This window comes from Bos grunniens, chromosome 12, assembly GCF_055505025.1.
Source record: "Bos grunniens cultivar Pamir isolate PY7600 chromosome 12, Bosgru_T2T1.0, whole genome shotgun sequence".
Classification (NCBI taxonomy): Eukaryota; Metazoa; Chordata; class Mammalia; order Artiodactyla; family Bovidae; genus Bos; species Bos grunniens.
This window is the reverse complement of record NC_141176.1, coordinates 48,293,561-48,301,993: the sequence shown is the minus strand read 5'-3', so window position 1 is coordinate 48,301,993 and position 8,433 is coordinate 48,293,561. Positions and strand designations below refer to the sequence as shown.

General features: G+C 39.5%; 1 long non-coding RNA gene across 1 annotated transcript in view; it reads right to left on the bottom strand.

Moving 5' to 3' along the window:
• Positions 1-412: 412 nt before the first annotated feature.
• Positions 413-8,433, bottom strand: part of LOC147361741 (uncharacterized) — an 89,444-nt gene continuing 81,423 nt past the window's right edge. Inside the window, exons 3-4 of the long non-coding RNA XR_015137619.1 lie at positions 4,922-5,018; positions 413-3,191 (exon numbers count right to left, since the gene is read on the bottom strand). This is a non-coding gene — a long non-coding RNA (uncharacterized LOC147361741). The remainder of the gene's footprint in view (positions 3,192-4,921; positions 5,019-8,433) is intronic.

Here is an 8,433-nt window from a genome sequence, read left to right as displayed (position 1 = left end):
AAACAGAAAATCATATAAGGATTAGGCCTGATAATGTAATGGTTCATCCTGATATTTCCTGGTAAAGGAAATGAATGAGTCAAAAGAATAGGAATTTCTGGTTGGTGAGAGATCAGAGCTGAATGTGATCCAACCAGTAAAAACAGAAAAGAAAACATTGAGAAAGATCAAGTACAATAGATTCTGACATCAGAGCAGGTCTTTGAGAAAGCCTTGAGCCACAATGTGATGAAGAGAAGACAAAACAGGAAGAAGGAAGAAAGAATAAGCAGAGTTCTTCCTGGTGATTCAAGTCATGACTAGCACATACCTCAAGACTCCAAATCCTACTGAACCCTCTGGAATGGCTGAAGGGAGGAAATTCTCCTTCATCCACAAACCAACAAATGCAGAGGATTTCGACTGGGTATGTGACAGCTCAACTCTCATCGTGGACAAAGACTTGACATGATTCCTGTAGGCATTCCATCCAAACTCTTAGCCCTAGAAGACTAGACAGAAAAACTCTTCTCCTTTCTCTGAATGGCCAACCATCCGTCACCTTCATATTGTGTCCATTTGTGTTCACCCTTGCTGATAACATCATTGAATACCAATTTTGTAAGTGTCAATGGAAGGTGTTCAGATCAACTCTCAGTTCCATGTCAGCTCATGGTCAGTTCAATGGAGGGTGTCCTCCTTTTCTCTTCACCACTGCATCAAGTTCAGGGTGTAATATACTGTACACACCTAGTAAATACTAAGAGACATCTTCTTAAATCTTCAAAATATTTTAATAATTATTTTCTCCTACTTAAGATAAAAAAACTAAAGATACTTGTTTGCCAGTTATATCTCAATAGGAAAAAAAACAAACAAACAAGGGACTTCCCTGGTGGTCTGATAGCTAAAAATCCACCTTCTAATGCAGGGGATGTGGCTTTAATTCCTGGTCAGAGAACTAGGATTCCACATGCTGTGGGGCAACTAAACCCTCACTCAGTAACTGAGCCCTCACACCACGACTGGAGAGAAGCCTGCACGCCACAACCAAGACCCGATGCAGAACTCAATAAATTAAGAAAAAGCTGCCTTCCTGTAGCTTACATTCCAGTGAGGGGAGACAGCAATAAAATAATATACGTAAGTATGAAGAAATATTTGTTTGCTCTGGGTTATACTCAGAGATTTCCATTCATCCTGTTTACCTTTCTGGGCCTCTATTCCTCATCTATATTATAAGGAAATACGATCTTTATTGTATTGGGTGGAGAGATGCTTTGGGAAAAAAAGCCTTGCCTTCGGCATATCAAAACGGATATCTGCCTGTTTTTGAAGATCCAGAACCACGTTAACAGCAATATTAAGCAACTCAACCCTGAAGACATAGGTGAAATTGAGAAGACTGAACAACTGAAGAAAGAACTTTTCTCATTTATGAAGTATTCTGGTTTATGTGAGAATGTCCCAGGGAGTTTTAAAGGTGATCTTCTGTGCTGAAACTTTTTCAACCTAAAACTGCTACATACGGCAAAATAAATGGTAGCCTTCGTTTGAAGACGTGAGTTCTTTTTGAACCAAATTGATGTGAAGCATATGATCCTTTTGGAAAAACGAACAAAAAAAAGGGGGTGGGGGAGATTGTTTATGATTTAAAACAAACAAACAAATTTACCTTTCACCCCTAGCATTCTGGGACTGCCTCCTCCAAAACTTGCAATGGAATTTGCCCCAAGACATATTTCTTCAGCTCCCTAGTTTCCGTCAGAAGCGAGGACGAGGGAGGTCTGGGTGTGCAATACACCAGAGAAACTGAATCTTAAAGAGCAAGGATCCAACCCAGTTCTGCCCCTTTGCTTCCCAGTTCTTTTCTCCTGCTTTCTTCCTCTTCTCTCTGAACCAGCATTTTTTTACATCTGGTTCTCTCTAGTCTTAGGGCTTCCCTGGTGGCTCAGACAGTAAAGAATCCACCTGCAATGCAGAAGACCTGGGTTGTATACCTGAGTCGGGAAGATTCCCTAGAGGAAATGCCTACTCACTCCAGTATTCTTGCCTGGAGAACTCCATGGGCAGAGGAGCCTGGCAGGCTATAGTCCTTGGGGTCACAAGAGTCAGTCACTAAGTGACTAAAACACACACACACACACACACACACACACACTCCAGCCTTGCTCCTTCATATTCTTTGATTTATAGCTTCAATAGCAGTCTGAAACAGGCCATAGAAAGGTTTACTGAAAGAGAAATGGATTCCCTTAGATGTTCAAGAAAGAAAGGTTATTTTCTGCGCCCTACAGGCCAGGCAAAGGATCCACCTGGGAAAGAAACGCTCTACATATGACCAGATCCCTTTATAGAGTCCCTTAAGAACACTGTCCTATTCAGTCCCTATTTAGTTGTCAGTGTCCGTGAGCATTTCCAAAAGTCTGTCCTTAAAGAGGCTGGAAATTTCCCCCAAATCTTTCCCCCCACCCCTGCTTTTGGCAGGTTGTCTGTGGACAGAGGAAATAGAGAGGGTGGATGAAAACTAGGCCAGCCTACATAATCTCCAGAAGCCCAGCTGTGACTCAAACTCTGGTTAGAAGAAAGGTGAAGCTTCCCTTGGGTGAAATGCTTGCATTGTCTGTACACACGGTTTTCACCTTAACTTCCATCGTCAAACCATCTACTACAGGCCCATTGGTGTTTGATCAAGAGTTAGGCACTAAGGATTAACTAGAAATATTCCAAGTCAGAATTCCTTAGCAGTCCAGTGGTTAGGACTCCACACTTCCATTACAGGGGACAGGGGTTCAGTCTCTGGTCAGGGAACTAAGATCCCACAAGCAGTGCAGTCTAGCCAAAACAAATGAATAAATAATTCCCAGTTAGCTTTGTGACTTACACATTCATGACATCTGAGTCTTGAAATGACAGGACTGTAAGTGATATCAAAAATCATACGGTTTTTTAAATCATTCAAGTGATCATTATACATTACTAAACTGCCACTCTATTGAACTGCAGTGAAACCAGTTCCAGAGCCCATTAGTTGATCCCAGTGGACATCTATTAGCTTCTTAAAATAGAAAGAAATAAAGAAAGTGAAGTCGCTCAGTTGTGTCCGGACTCTTTGCGACCCCGTGGACTGTAGCCGATCAGATTCTTCCATCCATGGGATTTTCCAGGCAAGAATACTGGAGTGGGTTGCCATTTTCTTCTCCAAGAAGACTCTATTGAAACAGAAACAAGAACATTGTTAATTACAGAGTTTGTTTATGCAAGTTGAGGTCTTTGGATTTGGCCTGCTGATTCTAATTCCTTCTCTGCCATCTCTACTGAAAAGTTGTAGGAAGTACACCTCCACTGTTATTGCTTAGCCGCTAAGTAGTGTCCAACTCTTTGCAACTCCATGGACTGTAGCCCACCAGGCTCCTCTGTCCATGGGATTTCCTGGGCAAGAATACTAGAGTGGATTGCCATTCCTTCTCCAGGGAATCTTCACAAACCAGGGATAGAACCCAAGAATCCTGCATTCAAGTGGCTTCTTTATGGCTGAGCCACCAGGGAATCTCTGGGCTGATACTTGGGAACGTTTTATTATCTATCTCAGGCATGAATATATATTTAGAGTTTTTATTTTGTGAACATCTAATAAAATAATATCTAAAGACACAGGAACGTCAGCACAACAGATAAGTTTGTTTCTCAGATATACTAGATGTTCTATAAATATGATCATTTCCTTTCAAAATGAAACACAATAATTGCCTCTAAAGAATATCATTTTTTTTCAATGTCAATCTGCTGTGCAGCATCACCCCATCTAGTAAGACTTTATGTCTAACAGGCGAGAATTTTAAGGTTGGCTGTGACAATGAAACAAAAAACCAGAACTACTAAAGACACCAAAGAGCCTTCTTCTAAAACTGATCATATTATGAGTTTAATTATTTTTGTTGTACCTTTAAACTAAAGAACTATAAGAAGGTTTTGCTTTGCTTTTGGCAATTTGCATAGCATTTTGATGTACGGTCTTCTGTTCCTTTTAATAAAATCATGCTACTCCATTTAAAAATATTTGCCATAAAATAAGTGTTTCACCATGTTTTTGTTTTCTAAAATCTTTAAAGGTTTTACTTTAAAGTAAATAATGATCTCCATTATTCATACCCTTGGAATAAATTACTCCAATCAGACCACATAGGGAGAAAAGTTCGCTCCTGATTACAAAAGGAATAGGTCCAAGAGGTGAAGTATTAATCAATGTTATTATACTTCTTAACAATTCCATTTTCCTTGTTAAAATGCATACTCCCATCAGGCCAAGTGAAAACAGGATTTCCATCAGTCATTCACTTCTGTACTCTTTGGTTTCTGCTGAAATCTAGGGTCCCCAGTGGTTAATATGAATGGCTAACCTTACACCCATCTCCAATGTCCCCTTGATAGCTTTATCTAGCTATTATAATTTGTCATTGTCAAGCCATTAGGCCTTTGGCTTTGGTCTTATTTTTCCTACAGGTATCAAAAATTCAAAACCACAATTTATAAATACAAGATGACAGAATCCCATTTACACTGTTTCTAAAATGCCAAAAGGTAACTTTATTGAAAATATCACAAACTTCTCTCCAAACTAGTTGCACAAGTTCCAGGGTGGTCTGAAGAGTTGATTCAGAAAATAAATGCCACCACAGCAACTTAAAATTCTTAAGGCCAAACATCCAGATGTGTCAATAATCTGCGTAAATTAGAAACAGATGTAAGCCCTTGTTGAAAAATAAATATAATAGAATTATTTCCTTTTGCCTCCTTATGCTTTCACACACTTGAATTTATTCCTTCCACATTTTTTTTGAGTAGGTTCAGATTTAAAAGCAAAATTCATTTCTGTTCTTCACACGGGGGTGTAATGATGCATTAAGTTCTCTAGAAAAAGAAAATAACATCAATTTGGTACCTTGTTTCATGCCCAGTGGAGCTAATCCAAGCACAGAGGCTCTCTGGATTTAGATGGTGATCCACATTCCAAATCTTCTGGGATATATTCTGGATTACTATAGACATGAAGAGTAATTGCCATCATGAAACCTACTCTTTGTTCACTTAAGGTTACCCTAGTTAGAAGACAAAATAAACATTTTGAACATTGTAGAATTATATTACCAACAGCTTCTACTTACCGTCATTTGATATAATTAGAGAATTGTTAGAGTTAAGAAAAGATTTTTGTTGTTTTAACATTTTTTTTAAAGAATGAACTTGCTGCTTAGGTCCCATCAGTATAAGCTGGGTGGGGGTGAGAGACACATGCGGACCAACGGGAAGTTTTGTGAGAAGAAATAGATGGTTGTTGATGGACAGAGGGTTGCAAGACAGATTATTAGAGACTTGAATTTCCTCAGAGAATAAAAACCACAACCAACTGCACAAAGTTGTATATTACACCACTGAGATCAATTAGAAAACTTCTAGTGTCTACAGGGCTCTCTTCTAGAACCCTGGGGCCATTTTGTCTCTATCGTATGGAATCTAGGGAGGTAAATTCAGCTACTTAAAAGCTCTCCAAAAAATAGCTTAAACAAAATGAGCCAGTTCCCAATTCATCTCCTTATTCTCAAACATCATTCAATATAATAAGTTATAATAATAATAACAACAAATTTCTTAGCATGCAGGAAATATGCATGCTAAGTCACTTCAGTCAAGCCCAACTCTTTATGACCCCATAGACTGTAGTCCACCAGGCTCCTCTGTCCATGGGATTCTCCAGGCAGGAATTTGCCATGCCATCCTCCAGAATTCTGTAATCAGTCAAGTGTCAATACTTAATTCTTCAGTGATCTCCAGATTTTCTGTAGTTATTGACCCCAATAATTCAGCCATACCTGGATGCATGAAATGTTATAGTATTGATCATATATGTCTAGGGCTAGACTGTATTAACAAAAACCAGCATTTTCATTTTGGCTTCTGAAAAATTTGGCCCTAGCTAAAATAAGAAAATGAGCATGGTTTACCTTCAATGCTATTAATTTGTTGTGCTCCCTCTCACTTCAAAGGCAAAGCCTACTAGATTCTACCCAGTCTCCCCTATCCCTTATTAGCAGAACTACTGGGGGAGGGAGGAGGTGCCCAGTTCAGAAAACTACCTTTCTTGGGTATTTAGTAGATAGGCATGTTATTAGGTAGAATGTTGGGGAAAACTCTTTAAAGGGGACCGTCTCAATGAGCAGATCCCCTTTGCTCAGTCCCTTTCTCCTCTTTTTTCCTACCTGAGTCAGGGATGTGATTGCTGGAGCTCCAACAACCATTATGTAGACTAAAAACAGAAGCCTGGTCTCAGGGAACATCAGGGAAATGCCATGTAACAGACCAATTTGATTACCTCTGGACTTGTCACTCAATTAGACAAATATAAGCCCTCAGTTTGTGGAGGACACCATATCACAGTTGTTGTTAGCAGCTGTAGAATGTAATTTCTGGTATATTCTTTGAGAAGTTTCTGCCCTAAGGCCTGCCTGGGTTCCACCCAGCCTTATTACCCACCAAACAGTCTATCACTTCAACCTTTCCGGAGGTTATTACACTTCCCATTTGTGTTTCAGATCTTGTCTCCACCAAACTCTTCTCTGTTAAAGAAAAAGAAATTGTTTTCAGCCTCTTAAAGATGACTTTGGTGCTTTCACTATTTTGTATTTATCTTGGAATGTATAAGCCACCTCCTTTACAAAAGATTTACACAACGCAATTTATCATGTAGCTAATCTGATTACTTAATATGGGTTGTTGGGTGGAAAGAAGAAGTTGTGGTAGAAAATAAATACAAAAGAAAGATATCGAGACTGTTGTCTTATGCCAATAATCACTAAAGGGGATATAAATAGAATTCTTTCCTATCTAAGTACCCTTATATAAACAATTAAGGAATTTTTTAGAGTTTTCAAAAAACATTTGGTGAAGATGATTTAACTAGAGTGGGATTAAATAACCACAGCAAAATTTAAAAACTGTTGATTTCTTCGGGGGCCAAAACACAGCCAAGTAAAAGAATTTTAGAATCCCTTTTCTCCAAAACATGGCTTTCTTCTTTGGAAAACCCATTCCCTGCTGAAGTGGCTTCTTCATTTGCCCTGTTTATTGTTATTATACTGTCAATGAGTTGGACGAAAGGCACTTACAAGCGTGTGAAATTGTTTGGGTTAAGCCTCTGCCACTCAGGGTTATTCACACTGACCCCGTCTGAAAAGCTGGCTGCTGGCTACCAAAGCAGCCCTCTCTCTGGGACTCTTCCACCATCTTCTTTTCAAAGACAATTTATACCTCTTTTCTGCACCTGACCCTGCTGAGAAGGAAACAGACACTGATCTATAATCTTCTTCCACAAAGCTCTTCTTCTCTTATCCTCTTGGCCAGATTAAAGCTTAAACCAACCAGAGGACTGGGCACCAATGCCTCTCTTTAGTTTCCCTTGCAACTCTGTAAACTGAGTTTCTGTCTTTAACAACCTATGTATTGACCCTCCACCTTACCTCATTGGGAACTGATAATTTAGCGAAGAAATGGAGGAGAGAAGGCGGGTGGGAAAAAGTGAAGGAAAAAAACTGTGCCTGAAAAACAAATTTGTTGCTATTGAATCAGAAGAATTGCCTCCCAAAAGTTGTAACTCACAGAGCTAAGTGATTCCGTCTTCCTAGTAAGCAAAGGCAAATAGCCAAAAATACACACCTGCCCACAGGTAAGAAATTTAAGTATTCCCCCAGGACTATGGACATCATGCACTTCACATGCAAGCCCATAGCCTTTATCTTCCACACTTGCATGGCAATGATCTCAAGCAGATTTCCTGCTCCCTCTCCACTATCATTTCACAAAGTATGTGAGGAAATTCTGAATGATCAGAGAAGTCAGAGGTTGAAAGGCCAGGAGAATTAACTGTGCCACTGTCTCCTCTCTGAAAGCTTTCAGTTTTTCTTTGGGCAACTCTGTTGCACAAATCTGTTGGTATCACATCTTTAGTATCTCTTACAGAACATTTGCCTAAAATAGGTGTATTCTGATATTTTGACATGTGTTCATGTATCACAAGAAGTATGTGTGTGCTTAGTCATTTCAGTCATGTCTGACTCTTTGTGACCCTATGAACTGTATTCCCACCAGGCTCCTCTGTCCATGAGATTCTCTAGGCAAGAATACTGGAGTGGGTTGTGTGCCCTTCTCCAGGGAATCTTCCCAACCAAGGGATCGAACCCCCATTTCCTGTGTCTCCTGCAACAGCAGGAGGATTCTTTACCACTGAACCACCAGCATAGCCCATCAAAAGAAGTATGGATTATAATTATCAATGCTATTTTTTTTAAATCTTTTTGTTTTGTATTGGGGTATAGCCAGCTAACCACCCTTATGGCAGAAAGTGAAGAGGAACTAAAAAGCCTCTTGATGAAAGTGAAAAAGGAGAATGAAAAAGTTGGC